Raw genomic sequence first — 17410 nt, forward strand, 5'->3', positions numbered from 1 at the left:
AGCTTTAGTAGCATCATTCCTTCCAAAGAACACCCAGGACTGATCTTTTTTAGAATGGACTGGTTGGATCTCCTTGCAGTCCCACGATTTGAAAGCATCAATTCTTTGGCACTCGGCCTTCTTTATGGTCCAACTCTCACATCCATACATGGCTAATGGAAAAACCATAGCTTTGACTATAGGAATCTTTGTTGGCAAAGTGATGTCTCTGCTTTTTTAGTACACTGTCTAGGTTTATCATAGCTTTTCTTCCAGGGAACAAACATCTTTTAATTTCATGGTTGCAGTTATGTCTGCAGTGACTTTGGAGCCCAAGACACTTTAGCAAATATTGGTATAGCAATGCTTCTGGTGGAGACTACTGTACTTCCGGTGGTATAGTTATAATGGCTGTTATTATTAAAGGCCTGTCCCACATATTTCAGGAAATTTTGCCTCCCTGATCCCTGTTTCCCCCCATATCCTCTGCTTTAGCTCCTCTTTGAAGTATGTAGATAATAGGATTCAATCCACATTTCCTGAATTGTTTGGCAGATATGAAGACCCCCCTCCCCACCAAATGGAAGTGTTAACTACTTGATGACCCTGAACACATAGCCCCAGGCCTCTTGGAGCCTAAGGACTGATAAAGTTAACCCCTATGACACTACTCTGTTCCCTCATCATCAGTCAGAGAACTGTACATGTTCTATAAGGACAAAGACCCATATAGTCAAAGCTATGGTTTTTCCATTAGTAATGTATGGTTGAGAAAGTTGGCCCTAAAGAAGGCTGAGTGGTGAAGAATTGATGCTTTCGAATTGTGGTGTTGGAGATGACTCTTGAGAGTCTCATGGACTGCAAGGAGGTCAAATCAGTCCATCCTAAAGGAAATCAACCCTGAATATTCATTGAAAGGACTGATGTTGAAGCTGAAGCTCCAATACTTTGGCCACCTGATATGAAGAACTGACTCATTGGAAAAGACCTTGATGCTGGAGAAGACTGAGAGCAGGAGGAGAAGGGGACGACAGAGGATGAGATGTTTGGATGACATCCCCATGTTTGGATGGACGTGAGTTTGAGCAAACTTTGGGAGATAGTGAAGGACAAGAAGCCTGGCATGCTGCAGTTCATGGGGTCACAAAGAGTTGGACAGAACTTAGAGACTGAACAACAATAGCATGATCTGATCACATACCCTCTGATACCCTCTCCCTATCTGGCATTTGAAAATGCTTTGCTGAAACCCTTCAGGGAACTTGAGGATTTTAGAGACCTGTGCCACCTCATCAACTTCCATGATCCTGTCTCTGCTCCAGCCTCCTGTGTTTCGGATTGTTTGGCCTCACTGCACATAGGGCACATGAACTTGCATTAACATGTTCACTAACAGTCAGCAGCATGCCTTAGTGATTTTGATAACTTAAAATATCCCAATAAATTGCCAGTCACTCTCAGGGAGATGGTAGTACTCCAAGTTTAGAGCTATCATATAGCTAGTTGGTCATTAGGCCCAAAGAATAGGGGAGGTTAAATCCATCAGTTGGGAGTTATTCTCACTGCAAATCTCTGAGTCTTGTTAGCATTGGTCCATATCTTTCTTGTTGTCTTTGTTTTGATCCATATGTAAATCAGCGATCCCGGCTAGCACCATATCTAGATTTTTGAGTCCTTCAGAGCATTTCCAAAATCTATACAGGCTCAAATTTCTCAGAGAGGTTTTGCCCTATGAAAAATTCAAAAAAGTTTACAGCTGATGGGGAACATTACAACAACAATACCAATGGATTACCTGGGCCTGATCACAGTTATGCTGTGATCACATCATCTTTAGCCATCCATCCTTAACTTCCAAATGTCTACCAGAGATATTTCTTTTTTTTCCTAAATCACTAATCAGACTGTGTCATTCTGTACTTAAAATACGTTATTGGTTTCCATTTGCTAAAGATAAAAATGTAGATCCTTAGTGTGACATTTTAAAAAAGTGCCATAATGTGTGAATAAGTTGCCTTTTTCTACACATGGACATCACCAGATGGTCAACACCGAAATCAGATCGATTATATTCTTTGCAGCCAAAGATGGAGAAGCTCTATACAGTCAGCAAAAACAAGACCAGGAGCTGACTGTGGCTCAGATCATGAACTCCTTATTGCCAAATTCAGACGTAAATTTAAGAAAGTAGGGAAAACCACTAGACCATTCAGGTACAACCTAAATCAAATCCCTTATGATTATACAGTGGAAGTGAGAAATAGATTTAAGGGGCTAGATCTAATAGAGTGCCTGATGAACTATGGACGGAAGTTCATGACATTGTACAGGAGACAGGGATTAAGACCATCCCCATGGAAAAGAAATGCAAAAAGGCAAAATAGCTGTTTGAGGAAGTCTTACAAATAGCTGTGAAAAGAAGAGAAGCAAAAAGCAAAGGAGAAAAGGAAAGATATAAGCATCTGAATGCAGAGTTCCAAAGAACAGCAAGAAGAGATAAGAAAGCCTTCCTCAGTAATCAGTGCAAAGAAATAGAGGGAAACAACAGAATGGGAAAGACTAGAGATCTCTTCAAGAAAATTAGAGATACCAAGGGAACATTTCATGCAAAGATGGGCTCAATAAAGGACAGAAAAGGTATGGACCTAACAGAAGCAGAAGATATTAAGAAGAGGTGGCAAGAATACACAGAAGAACTGTACAAAAAAGATCTTCACGACCTAGATAATCACAATGGTGTGATTATTGACCTAGAGCCAGACATCCTGGAAAGTGAAGTCAAGTGGGCCTTAGAAAGCATCACTACGAACAAAGCTAGTGGAGGTGATGGAATTCCAGTTGAGCTATTTCAAATCCTGAAAGATGATGCTGTGAAAGTGCTGCACTCAATATGCCAGCAAATTTGGAAAACTCAGCAGTGGCCACAGGACTGGAAAAGGTTAGTTTTCATTCCAATGCCAAAGAAAGGCAATGCCAAAGAATGCTCAAACTACCGCACAATTGCACTCATTTCACACGCTAGTAAAGTAATGCTCAAAATTCTCCAAGCCAGGCTTCAGCAATATGTGAACCGTGAACTTTCTGATGTTCAAGCTGGTTTTAGAAAAGGCAGAGGAACCAGAGACCAAATTGCCAACATCCGCTGGATCATGGAAAAAGCAAGAGAGTTCCAGAAAAACATCTATTTCTGCTTTATTGACTATGCCAAAGCCTTTGACTGTGTGGATCACAATAAACTGTGGAAAATTCTGAAAGAGAGGGAATACCAGGCCACCTGATCTGCCTCTTGAGAAATCTGTATGCAGATCAGGAAGCAACAGTTAGAACTGGACATGGAACAACAGACTGGTTCCAAATAGGAAAAGAAGAACGTCAAGGATGTATATTGTCACCCTACTTATTTAACTTCTATGCAGAGTACATCATGAGAAATGCTGGGCTGGAAGAAGCACAAGCTGGAATCAAGATTGCCGGGAGAAATATCAATAACCTCAGATATGCAGATGACACCACTGTTATGGCAGAAAGAGAAGAGAAACTCAAAAGCCTCTTGATGAAAGTGAAAGAGGAGAGTGAAAAAGTTGGCTTAAAGCACAACATTCAGAAAACGAAGATCATGGTTTCTGGTCCCATCACTTCATGGGAAATAGATGGGGAAACAGTGGAAACAGTGTCAGACTGTTTTTTCGGGCTCCAAAATCACTGCAGATGGTGATTGAAGCCATGGAATTAAACGATGCTTACTCCTTGGAAGAAAAGTTATGACCAACCTAGATAGCATATTCAAAAGCAAAGATATTACTTTGCCAACAAAGGTCTGTCTAGTCAAGGCTATGGTTTTTCCAGTGGTCATGTATGGATGTGAGAGTTGGACTGTGAAGAAAGCTGAGCACTGAAGAATTGATCGTTTTGAACTGTAGTGTTGGAGAAGACTCTTGAGAGTCCCTTGGACCGCAAGGAGATCCAACCAGTCCATTCTGAAGGACATCAGCCCTGGGATTTCTTTGGAAGGAATGATGCTAAAGCTGAAACTCCAGTACTTTGGCCACCTCATGCAAAGTGTTGACTCATTGGAAAAGACTCTGATGCTGGGAGGGATTGTAGGCAGGAGGAGACAGGGACGACAGAGGATGAGATGGCTGGATGGCATCACTGACTGGATGGACGTGAGTCTGGGTGAACTCCGGGAGTTGGTGATGGACAGGGAGGCCTGGCATGGTGCGATTCATGGGGTCGCAAAGAGTCGGACACGACTGAGCGACTGAACTGAACTGAACTGAACCAAAGTTGCCTTTTTCGCACATATTCCTACACACCCATACACCCATACACTCTCTCTCCCTCTCCATTTCTTTGTCAATTCCATTGTGCACATGCTCGTTCACTAAGTCATTTCTGACTTTTCGCAACTCCATGGACTGTAGCCACCTAGTCCCCTCTGTCTGTGGGATTTTCCAGGCAAGAATACTGGAGTGGGTTTCCCTTTCGTATTCCAAGGGATCTTCCTGACCCATGTATTGAACCTATGTCTCCCACGACTCCTGCACTGGCAGATGGATTCTTTACCACTGAGCCAATTCCAGTAACCTGAGCCTTTCCTGACTGAATTTTTACTATTTGCCAAATGACATATACTCTACATCTCTAAGCTTTTGCTCCTGTGACTTGGAATGCCTTTTTCAACTTGACGGTCTAATAAAAATCTTATGTAACTTTTAAAGCATCTTTGAAATGTCAAATGTCAGAATGCATCTCCTCTGAAAAAAAAAAAAAAAAAATCTGCAACACGGATGTGGACCAGTCACTTCTTTCTGCTCATGCCTTCAGACTCATACCACTCATGGCAGCGATCCACATGGAATTATAATACATGGTGGATATTGCTGTGTTGCCAGAAGGTGGACCCATTTCAGGGCCCAAGAATAAGCTCTTGTCTAACACTCAGAAATTTTCTGAGGAGACACATGTACTGACAAAGCAAAGGACTTTATTGGGAAGGGGCAGAGTAGCAGAGTGCAGCAGCCTGAGGGAACCCAGGAGAATGTCTTAGCCATGTGACTCACAGTCGGGTTTTATGGCAATGAGGTTAGTTTTCCAGGTTGTCTCTGTTTCCATCTTCCTTGTCCCCATTTCTGGTCTGACTCAGAGTTCTTCCTAGTGGTATATGCATCTCCCACCCAAGATGGATTCCAGCATGACCATTTCTGAGAGGTTGGCAGGACATATTATAGGCTGGCGGCCCCTCCTTGCTTGTGGCCCCTCCTGAATTCTCCACGTTAGTTATCCACAGCAGTACAGTGTTTCTTATTGCAACTTGCTGTTGTGAGACAACTCAAACAAGCACTTATTATCATTCATGGCACAAGTGGGCAGGTGGTTTAGGCCAGAAGTTCCCCCAAAGTAGGAAATATCTTTTTTCCTTCCCCTCATTCCAGTCTGGGCTGTTAGAGGAGGGCACTCCCATAGATCACATGTCTTCTGACATCACGCTGAGATGGCAGCTTCCATCATCTGGCCTATTTGTCCCGCTCAGAAGAGAAAGAGTAGTCAACCTATTATGTGAGACCCTGGCATGTAATGAGCAACACTGTTCTACTAGTTGTTAGAAGTCCTTTGCCTACATATTAAGAAAGACTCTTAGGAAAGACCCTTTGCTTTCCCTTGCACTGCCTGTCTCACAGACGAGAAGGAAGGTCAGTGGAAGAAGTTTCCTCTATGTGGTAACAATCTAGGGCCAGAGTCTTAAAACTGCCTTCTAAAGGAGTACCCTTAGTCTCTCCTTGTCTCTGCCTGTCTTCATCTTTGTGTGTGTGTGTGATTCTCATTGCTTCCTCTTTCTCCTTGCCTGTTTTTGTGTATTCTCTGTCTCTATGTCTTCCTCCCTCTTTTCCTTGACTCTTAATTGTGAGAGGCCTGAATTATTTGAAGCTGATAAAGTGAACTCCATGCCTTAGTTATGTGTATGTGTGCGTTTGTGTGTGTGTGTGCACTTGTGTGTGTATGTACCTGCGCAGTCGTGTCTGACTCTGCAACCTCCCTGGACAGTAGCCGGCCAGGTTCATCTGTCCATGGAATTCTTCAGGCAAGAACACTGGAGTGGGTTGCCATTTCCTTCTCCAGGAGATCTTCCCAACCAAGAGATCAAATCAGCATCTTTTGCATCTCCTGCATTAGCAGGTGGATTCTTTACCATTGAGCCACCTGGGAAGCCCATAACATAGGTGGGTGTTCTAAGCTATTAATATGGGTAGATTATAAATAGACCCAATTTGACTTATACCTAAGCCACTTTCTTTAGTATACTTTTGAGAGACTTGTTCTCTGGAGCTATCAGAGACATTGCTTGACTGACTAAAAGGTTTTCACTTGGTCTGATTTTCTTGAGTCTTGTTTCAATTTTCCTGATAGAACTTGTGGAGAACCCCCACCCCACTTGATCGCTAGCATGTGGTGTATTGGTCATTGGGAGTGCTGGGAAGGAGGGTGGCAGTTGCTCTATTGTGGCTAAATTGACCCTGATCCTTTGACGTTGCATAATAAATAAGAACAGTTGGGTTTTCAGAAGGTAACTATTATAAAGGAAACCATGTTCCATTTAAATAAGACCTGCCTTAGATAAGACTAGCAAAACTAAGATACTGATGCTGGAACACATTTGGATATTGATGTAGGAAGACGTCATAGGGTTGATTCAATAAGATGTCTGGTGTCTAAATATGACACTATTGCAACATTTTCAAGTTTTGAAAGAGTACAAGAGCATTTAAGATTCCTCAAATGATTTTCCTTTCAAATTTGCAGCTCCCCCAATATCATTTATATATCTTTGTTATTTTTTTTGTAATGACAGTCTAAACTGTTCTTAGTCATAGTTGCAAGAAGCAAAATTTTGCTCAGCCTATTTTTTTAAAGTACTATATTGTTTTTGCAATGTTTTAGAGAGAAAATACATGTCTAGTTGTAAAGCTGATTATGTGATATTCTTTGAGTCCTATTGCCTTTTCTCAAGTCTTTAGAAAAGTGGAACTTACAAGAGACTTAGAGTAGGATTAATATAATTCCAAAGATGTTGGAGGAGTTACAGCTATGCTGAGGAACCAAGATATTATTTGAGAGAAATTCTTTGAATTGAGACTGAATGTATTAAGATATCAAGTTGTTAGAAATTTCTAATTTGAATTTCTTTAAGCCAGAAAGCGTGGGTGATTTCATTTTTTGGACTTAAGTTTTCTTACTAAGAGGAGAGAATTAATAATCTTTAAACATGAATTTTTTATATGGCAACAACTGTATTATTTCAAATATGCTGGCTCACAGCACTCACTGTCCAACATGTCCTGTGAGACCCATTTGACTACATGACAAGGAAAACTTAAGATCGAAATTAGATTGGAATAAAATGTAATTAATATACATTTTTTTCATCCATTTTAGATTCATCTGAATACATAAACACTGAACCACAGGAAACTTGTTCCAGGAGAGCAGAGATTAGGGAGCAACATGAGGAAGGTGAGTGTAGACCAAGCGTGATTTATCATTGGTCTTTTTTCTTGGTGTCTTACAAATACTACTGGCTGACCACAGATATCACTATTGACTATCTGGATAAAAAAGCAAAATCTGAAGAATGTGAAGGGAAACCTTCTTTCTTTCTATGATATTCTACTTTAGCCTCACTGGAGAAGTGCTGTAGGAAAATTTCTGTCTTATAACCCCACCTCCTTTCCTTCAACTCATTCTTACCTGTATCAATAAGAAAAAGTAATTGGACTGGTGAGATTTTTCCTTCAGTAAGCTATATTCTCCTCTATAAGTTGGTGCTCTGCATTCAAACTCACTTCTCGTGTAAGCAATGGTCTGTTATTTGGTGGGCACTTGTATTCTCTTTTCTTAAACACAAACTGTTTCCACTCAATAAGCACACCATCAGACAAGGACAGATCCATCTCCTGATTTTTATATTTGTCCTGTAGAATTTGGCCAGCCATTCTTTCACTTTTTGTTTTTGCAGGCAGTTTGATACAAGAGCAAATGCCACACAAATTGGATAAAGCTTGTGCTACAAATCTGATTCCCATCACTGTGCCCCAGGGTTTAGTTTCCAGGAGGTAGTGAGCTGGCCCATTATAATACCAATTTAAATCCATACACTCTGACCCAGTATTCCAGAAATCCTACATTTGAAAATAATTGAACATTAACATCTCTGCTGGGAATCAAGATTGCTGGAACAAATATCAGTAACCTCAGATATGAAGATGACACCACCATTATGGCAGAAAGTGTAGAAGAACTAAAGAGCCTCTTGATGAAAGTGAAAGAGGAGAGTGAAAAAGTTGGCTTAAAGCTCAACATTCAGAAAACAAAGATCATGGTATCTGGTCCCATCACTCCATGGCAAATAGATGGGGAAACAGTAGAAACAGTGTCAAACTTTATTTTTTTGGGCTCCAAATTCACTGCAGATAGTGATTGCAGCCATGAAATTAAAAGACACATACTCCTTGGAAGGAAAGTTATGACCAACCTAGATAGCATATTCAAAAGCAGACATTACTTTGCCAACAAAGGTCCATCTAGTCAAGGCTATGGTTTTTCCAGTGGTCCCGTATGGATGTGAAAGTTGGACTGTGAAGAAGGCTGAGCACCAAAGAATTGATGCATTTGAACTGTGGTGTTGGAGAAGACTCTTGAGAGTCCCTTGGACTGCAAGGAGATCCAACCAGTCAATTCTAAAGGAAGTAAGTCCTGAATATTCATTGGAAGGACTGATGCTGAAGCTGAAACTGCAGTACTTTGGCTACCTGATGTGAGGAACTGACTCTTTGGAAAAGACCCTGATGTTGGGAAAGATTGAAGGCAGGAGGAAAAGGGGATGACGGAGGATGATTTCGTTGGATGGCATCACCGACTCAATGGACATGAGTTTGAGCAAGCTCCAGGAATTGGTGACTGACAAGGAAGCCTGGCATGCTGCAGTCTATGGGGTCATAAGAGTTGGACACAACTGAGCAACTGAACTGAAGTGACTGAACTTCCTTGTTAATAAATGTGTTCTTTGATTTTCATTTAGATTGCCTCTGTGTTTATTATTTCCATCATTACTCTATTACTTGAAACTTGGATAAAAGGTGGACTGAAGACAGGCTCTTGTTCCCTCTCTCTGAAATGCTTGTGTCCTAGATAGCTACTCAACTTACTCAATTTTTTCATTCTGTTCTCTGTTGAAAGGTCACCTTTTCAGAATACCTTCATCTGACAATCCTGTCTAAATTCATACATTTGTCTTGCTTTGGCCTCTTCATATGTTCTAACTTTCTAACTTTGATTAATTAGTCAATTTTGTATAGCCATGTTGTGATAATTTCCTAAATTTTTGTTGCACATTTAACACTATAAAACATTATATAAGTAAATTTATACTAAAGGTATATAATTATGTAATATGTAAACCCTGAAAAGAAATTATCATATACATACATTGTTGTTGTTTAGTCTCTAAGTAGTGTCCTACTCTCTGTGACCCCATGGACCGTGCACGCCAGGGCTCCTGTCCTTCATTATCTCTCAGACTTTGCACAAACTCATGTGCATTGAGTCGGTGATGCCATCCAACCATCTCATCCTCTGATTCCCTTCTTCTCCTGCTCTAAATCTTTACCAGCAGCAGGGTGTTTCACAATGAGGTAGCTCTTCACATCAGGCTGCCAAAGTATTGAAGCTTCAGCTTCAGCGTTGGTGTTTCCAATGATTACTCAGGGTTGATTTCCTTTACACACACATCAGTCAGTTCAGTTCAGTTGCTCAGTCATGTCCGACTATTTGCAACCCCATGAATTGCAGCACGCCAGGCCTCCCTGTCCATCACCAACTACCAGAGTTCACCCAAATCCATGTGCATCGAGTCAGTGATGCCATCCAGCCATCTCATCCTCTGTCGTTCCCTTCTCCTCCTGCCCCCAATCCCTCCCAGCAGCAGGGTCTTTTCCAATGTGTCAACTCTTTGCATGAGGTGGCCAAAGTATTGGAGTTTCAACCTCAGCATCAGTCCTTCCACTGAACACCCAGGATTGATCTCCTTTAGGATGGACTAGTTAGATCTCCTTGCAGTCCAAGGCACTCTCAAGAGTCTTCTCCAGCACCACAGTTCAAAACCATCAATCCTTTGGCACTCAGCTTTCTTCACAGTCCAACTCTCACATCAGTACATGACCTCTGGAAAACCATAGCCTTGACTAGATGGACCTTTGTTGGCAAGGTAATATCTTTGCTTTTGAATATGCTATCTAGGTTGGTCATAACTTTCCTTCCAAGGAGTAAGCGTCTTTTAATTTCATGGCTGCAGTCACCATCTGCAGTGATTTTGGAGCCCCCCACAATAAAGTCTGCCACTGTTTCCACTGTTTCCCCATCTATTTCCATTGAAGTGATGGGACCAGATGCCATGATCTTTGTTTTCTGAATGTTGAGCTTTAGCCAACTTTTTCACTCTCCTCTTTCACTTTCATCAAGAGGCTCTTTATTTCCTCTTCACTTTCTGCCATAAGGGTGGTGTCATCTGCATATCTGAAGTTATTGATATTTCTCCTGGCAATCTTGATTCCAGCTTGTGCTTCTTCCAGCCCAGCATTTCTCATGATGTACTCTGCATATAAGTTCAATAAGCAGGGTGACAATATACAGCCTTGACAGACTCCTTTTCCTATTTGGAACCAGTCTGTTGTTCCATGTCCAGTTCTAACTGTTGCTTTCTGACCTTCATACAGGTTTCTCAAGAGGCAGGTCAGGTGGTCTGGTATTCCCATCTCTTTCAGAATTTTCCACAGTTTATTGTGATCCACACAGTCAAAGACTTCAGCATAGTCAATAGAGCAGAAATAGATGTTTTTCTGGAACTCTCTTGCCTTTTAGATGATCCAGCAGATGTTGGCAATTTGATCTCTGGTTCCTCTGCCTTTTCTAAAACCAGCTTGAACATTTGGAAGTTCATGGTTCACGTATTGCTGAAGACTGGCTTGGAGAATTTTGAGCATTACTTTACTAGCATGTGGGATGAGTCCAACTGTGCAGTAGTTTGAGCATTCTTTGGCATTGCCTTTCTTTGGGATTGGAATGAAAACTGCCCTTTTCCAGTCCTGTGGCCACTGCTGAGTTTTCCAAATTTGCTGGCATATTGAGTGCAGCACTTTCACCGCATCATCTTTCAGGATTTGAAGTAGCTCAACTGGAATTCCATCACCTCCACTAGCTTTGTTCGTAGTGATGCTTTCTAAGGCCCACTTGACTTCACATTCCAGGATGTCTGGCTCTAGGTGAGTGATCACACCATCATGATTATCTTGGACATGAAGATCTTTTTTGTACAGTTCTTCTGTGTATTCTTGCCACCTCTTCTTAATGTCTTTTGTTTCTTTTAGGTCCCTACCACTTCTGTCCTTTATCGAGGCCATATTTGCATGAAATATTCCCTTGATATCTTAATTTTCTTGAAGAGATCTCTGGTCTTTCCCATTCTGTTGTTTTCCTCTATTTCTTTGCATTGATCACTAAGGAAGGCTTTCTTATCTCTCCTTGCTCTTCCTTGGAACTCTGCATTTAAATGGGAATATCTTTCTTTTTCTCCTTTGCTTTTTGCTTCTCTTCTTTTCACAGCTATTTGTAAGGCCTCCTCAAACAGCCATTTTGCTTTTTGCATTTCTTTTCCATGGGAATGGTCTTAATCCCTGTCTCCTGTACAATGTCACGAACCTCCATCCATAGTTCATCAGGCACTCCATCAGATCTAGCCCCTTAAATCTATTTCTCACTTCCACTGTATAATCATAAGGGATTTGATTTAGGTCGTACCTGAATGGTCTAGTGGTTTTCCTTACTTTCTTCAATTTAAGTCTGAATTTGGCAATCAGGAGTTCATGATCTGAGCCACAGTCAGCTCCCGGTCTTGTTTTTGCTGACTGTATAGAGCTTCTCCACCTTTGGCTGCAAAGAATATAATCGATCTGATTTCGGTGTTGACCATCTGGTGATGTCCGTGTGTAGAGTCTTCTCTTGTGTTGTTGGAAGAGGGTGTTTGCTATGACCAGTGTATTCTCTTGGCAGAACTCTATTAGCCTTTGCCCTGCTTCATTCCGTATTCCAAGGCCAAATTTGCCTGTTACTCCTGGTGTTTCTTGACTCCCTATTTTTGCATTCCAGTCCCCTATAATGAAAAGGACATCTTTTTTGGGTGTTAGTTCTAAAAGGTCTTGTAGGTCTTCATAGAATCGTTCAGATTCTTCAGCGTTACTGGTTGAGGCATAGCCTTGGATCACCATGATATTGAATGGTTTCCTTGGAAACAAACAGAGATCATTCTGTCGTTTTTGAGCTTGCATCCAAGTACTGCATTTCAGACTCTTTTGTTGACCATGATGGCTACTCCATTTCTTCTAAGGGATTCCTGCCCCTGTACAGTAGTAGATATAATGGTCATCTGAGTTAAATTCACCCATTCCAGTCCATTTTAGTTCGCTAATTCCTAGAATGTCGACGTTCACTCTTGCCATCTCCTGTTTGACCACTTCCAATTTGACTTGATTCATGGACCTAACATTCCAGGTTCCTAGGCAATATTGCTCTTTACAGCATCGCACCTGGCTTCTGTCACCAGTCACATCCACAACTGTGTATTGTTCTGGCCTTGGTTCCATCCCTTCATTCTTTCTGGAGTTATTTCTCCACTGATCGATCTCCTATAGCATATTGGGCACCTACCAACCTGGGGAGTTCCTCTTTCAGTATCCTATCATTTTGCCTTTTCATACTGTTCATGGGGTTCTCAAGGCAAGAATACTGAAGTGGTTTGCCATTCCCTTCTCCAGTGGACCACATTCTTTCAGACATCTCCACTGTGACCCGCCCATCTTGTGTGGCCCCACACAGCATGGCTTAGTTTCATTGAGTTAGACAAGGCTATGGTCCATGTGATCAGATTGACTAGTTTTCTGTGATTATGTTTTCAGTGTGTCTGCCCTCTGATGCCCTCTTGCAACACCTACTGTCTTACTTGGGTTTCTCTTACCTTAGACATGGGGCATCTTTTCACGTCTTGTCCAGCAAAGCACAGCTGGTGCTCCTTACCAAATGCACACATGCACATATAATCAATCAGGTTTGAATTGAGAATATGTACAAAGACCTTAAGTAGATAATGCTAAGAGTTTGAATTACTAGTAATTGCTGACAGCAGTATCTCTAACTTTCAGGAGATTTTATAATGTGCGTGTGCATATATGTGTGTGTGTGTGTGTGTATATATATGTATATAAAATCAGATTATGGTTTGGGAAGTGGTTTACAATATAAGTCATATGCTATTTAGAGTCTTGGTGCATAGTTTTCAACTCAAACATAATTGATAGAGTACATATCTGTATGTGTATGTGCATTGAGTGTTTATATGTGTCTAAGTGTGTATATATATATATATGTATATATACACATACACTTTTTTTTAGGTATTTTATATAGATAATATATTATACTATATATACTATATACATCTCATCTTATTATAGGATGATTTATTATGAAACATATATAATCTAAAGTATACCTGAAATCAACCTTCATCATAAGAGCACTTAAAAAAAAAATAGTACTGAGTATTTTAAAAGTTTGTTATTCTCATGCATTTTCACTTTTTATTTCTCATCTTACTCTGAGTCTTCGATTGGAATCTTTTTGATTGGTTTGACTTTAACCTTTGGTTTTATGAAAGAATTATAGAATTTCAGAGCTGGAAGCCCTTGCTGAACATCAAAGGGCCAGAGCCACTTATCTTTGAAGCAGTCAGATATTCTCTGACTTGGCCATAGGCTCTGTCCACCCATCCTGAGTTGTTTGGCCTGACAGGGAAGATTTTAATTCGCTTTTCTGCCCCACTGCCCTCAGAGAACTGTTACTTTCTCTATATTCTGCATTAAGAAAACAGACAGAAAAGGAAGGGGAATAGAATTCAGACTTCCACTATGCCAAGAATTCATATTACTCCTACCAACTTGTCTTTGCTTTGATAAATTTTACCAGGCTGTCCCTAGCAGCAGCTCAAAATTCCCACACAGCTTGATTTTTGGAGCAGCAATACAGTGGAAAGGTGACCAAGGTGGTATTAAATCTGCATGTACATGGAATGCACACAGTTTTTATTTACAAATATTATTTGTATAAGTATTGTATTCAGTTCACTTCAGTCGCTCAGTCATGTCTGACTCTTTGCGACCCCATGAACCCTGTCCATCACTAACTCCTGGAGTTTACCCAAACTCATATCCCTTGAGTCGGTGATGCCATCCAACCATCTCATCCTCTGTTGTCGCCTTCTCCTTCTGCCTTCAATTTTCCCCAGCATCAGGGTCTTTTCAAATGATGCTCTTTGCATCAGGTGGCCAAAATATATATACACATATACAAAAAGGGTACATACATTTTCTAAAAATGATGTTTTTCAGTTTTACATAAAGTTGAGGAAATACCCATTGTCTTTATAAATTAGTTTTGGCGTTGTGATTTGGGCGTTGCTAGAGATTACTTAGGTGTGCGCACTGAAGCCCTTCACAACTATTTTTGGCACCATCACTAACAAAGCAATTTAATTAATTTATTTGAAAACAGTTTGTTTTAATGACCTACTTCTTGCAGTATCAACTATCAATCTTGAAAGCTAAGGGTAGTCAGGATTATTTTTTTCAGGAAATATTTGGTTAATAGGAAATTCATCCATTATCCCAATAATCCGTAACCTGAGATCCAAGTACAGATGGACAGACTTCATTCATCCAAGAATACCTAAAACCTGAGCAAAATTCACATGGATATGTACTTTTCTGTAGAAAGGGTCTATAATTCCATAGAAGCATGCTAGATTATACTGGTTCATAGGATGTTTGTAAGGCTGAATATGAGAAAGAAAGAATGTTTTGAAATCTTAACATGACAGAAATGTATTTCTTCCTCACTTAAAATTCTAGGCTGATATGGTGACATTACATTCTGAAATGGTCAAAGACCCAGGATCCTTTCATCCTTTGTTCCACCATTCTGTAATATTTATTTCCAGACGGATCATAAATAGATCAGAGTTTGAGCCAAGAAAGAGAACTCTTCCCTTTAAAAGTAAACCTGAAAATTGTTCCATGCTTTCAATAAATACCCTATTAATTAAAACTTAGAGTCCTCATTTTGGGTTGCATGTATCTAGGCAAATATTAAATGTTCTGTTACCTTAAAGGAGGAAGAGAGTGGATTCTAGGTAGTATCAGTAGTCTCTGACATAAACATACACTGTTAGTGGTTAGAATGATACTTGGTACACACAAAAAAAATGTGTAATAAATAAATATAGCTCTTTTAACCATGGATTCTTTTAAAGAGCTCTATCTTATCCAGGATGGAAAGAAAGTAGAAGCAGAAGAGTCAAGATAATATGATTTATAAATTATTCCATGTAGTATTGCCTTTTTCATCTTATATATAATTTATTGAATTCTGCCTTAGTAAGAATGATCTACTACAGTGAGATCCAAACTGTTTCTTCCACAATGCTAGGGATGCACGAGAGGACTTGCTCGTTGACAGAATTCCAGAGTGCTAACTTCAGTTTGTGATCATTGAAAAGCATTCTGTCAGGTGTGAGGCTTCAGCCCTAGATAATCTTTATCCTCTGCTACATGGGAATTCTAGACTTGCACTAAAGAAATAATGTCTCTACAGGATTATTTTATGCCAACCACATTGTTCTATTTGATGCAAGAGGCAGGGTTAATATTTTTTTAAAACTTCTCAAGACCAAAGAAATACAACTTTGTATATCTCAAAGAAGAGATATGGCATAGATATATCAATATTTCTAAACTATCTTAGAATATTATTATGTAAGTATTATTATCATCATCATTATTGATATTAAAATTATTTCTCTATGAGGAGCTTGATGATTATCTAATCAAGAAGATGGCACATCTTTGGAGATTCTGAACGTCATAAAATCTAAGTTCCGTAACTAATCAGATCCATTACTTTATAAACTATAAGACCATATGTTTGACATCAAATAGCATTACTATTCCCCTTATTTAGTATTTGTGGTTGTTGTCCAGTTGCTCAGTCATGCCCGACACTTGTGACCCCATGGACTGCAGCCCGCCAGGCTTCCCTGTCCATCACCATCTCTCAGAGATTGCTCAGTCATGTCCATTGAGTCGGTGATGCCATCCAACCATCTCATCCTCTGTTGTCCCCTTCTCCTCCTGCCTTCAGTCTTTCCCAGTATCATGGTCTTTTCTAATGAGTTGGCTCTTCGCATCAGGTGGCCAAAGTATTAGAGCTTCAGTTTCAACATCAGTCCTTCCAATGAATGTTCAGGGTTGATTTCCTTTAGGGTTGACTGGTTTGATCTCCTTGCTGTCCATGGGACTTGCAAGAGTCTTCTCCAAAACCACAGTTCGAAAGCATCAATTTTTTGGCATTCAGCCTTATTTATGGTCCAACTCTCACATCCATACATGACTACTGAAAAAACCATAGCTTTGAATAGATAGTCCTTTGTTGGCAAAGTAATGTCTCTACTTTTTAATACACTGTCTAGGTTTATCCTAGCTTTTCTTCCAAGGAGCAAGCGTCTTTTAATTTCATGGCTGCAGTTACCATCTGCAGTGATTTTGGACTCCAAGAAAATAAAGTCTGTCACTGTTTCCATTGTTTCCCCATCTATTTACCATAAAGTGGTGGGACTGGATGCCATGATCTTAGTTTTTTGAATGTTGAGTTATTTAGTATACAGAGAATTAAATATGATTTATTATTCTCAATAATTATGAAAAACAATTCCCAATAACTATAATCATGAAACATGAATTTGATATTTGTTAGGGATTTTATCAAAAGCATTCAAGTATTACATTAGGAATTAGAATAGGTGAGTTTTATTGCTCCTTTCAGCTCCAAAAGGTCATTATTATTTTATCAATTATGAAACCTAGATTCTAATTCTAATTCCTCTCCTAACTGTGCAAATATAGGTAAGTCACCCAAATTTCCAATTCTATAAGGCCAAATGATCCACTTCAAAAAAATCTAAATCTAAATCTAAAGATTTATAATCTAAATTTAGCTATTAAGTGTATTAATTTCCGAGAGAAATCTTTAAAAGAACATATTGATGGAAACTTTGTAATTTTTGTTGCAAATAAAGAAACATATTTTAAAATAAATTAATAAAATAGGTGGAAGAAAGATTTCTTAGGAAGCAATGGAAGCATTTATCTTTGAAAATATTTCATGACCAGATGAATCATAATGGCTAGGTTCAGGGGATAATATAATTGGCAAGCCTTGGCATATGTCCACCTTTGTGCTTGCAATAGGGTCGCTGGTCTATAACCAGAGAAGG

General features: G+C 39.8%; 1 long non-coding RNA gene across 3 annotated transcripts in view; it reads left to right on the top strand.

The window, feature by feature from the left end:
• LOC112585136 overlaps positions 1–17410 on the top strand; it is a 118776-nt gene that overhangs the window by 69171 nt on the left and 32195 nt on the right. For all 3 annotated transcript variants that reach the window (XR_006551286.2, XR_006551285.2, XR_006641118.1), the window contains exon 3: positions 7414–7491. This is a non-coding gene — a long non-coding RNA (uncharacterized LOC112585136). The remainder of the gene's footprint in view (positions 1–7413; positions 7492–17410) is intronic.

This window comes from Bubalus bubalis, chromosome 5 (assembly GCF_019923935.1).
Source record: "Bubalus bubalis isolate 160015118507 breed Murrah chromosome 5, NDDB_SH_1, whole genome shotgun sequence".
Taxonomy (NCBI): Eukaryota; Metazoa; Chordata; class Mammalia; order Artiodactyla; family Bovidae; genus Bubalus; species Bubalus bubalis.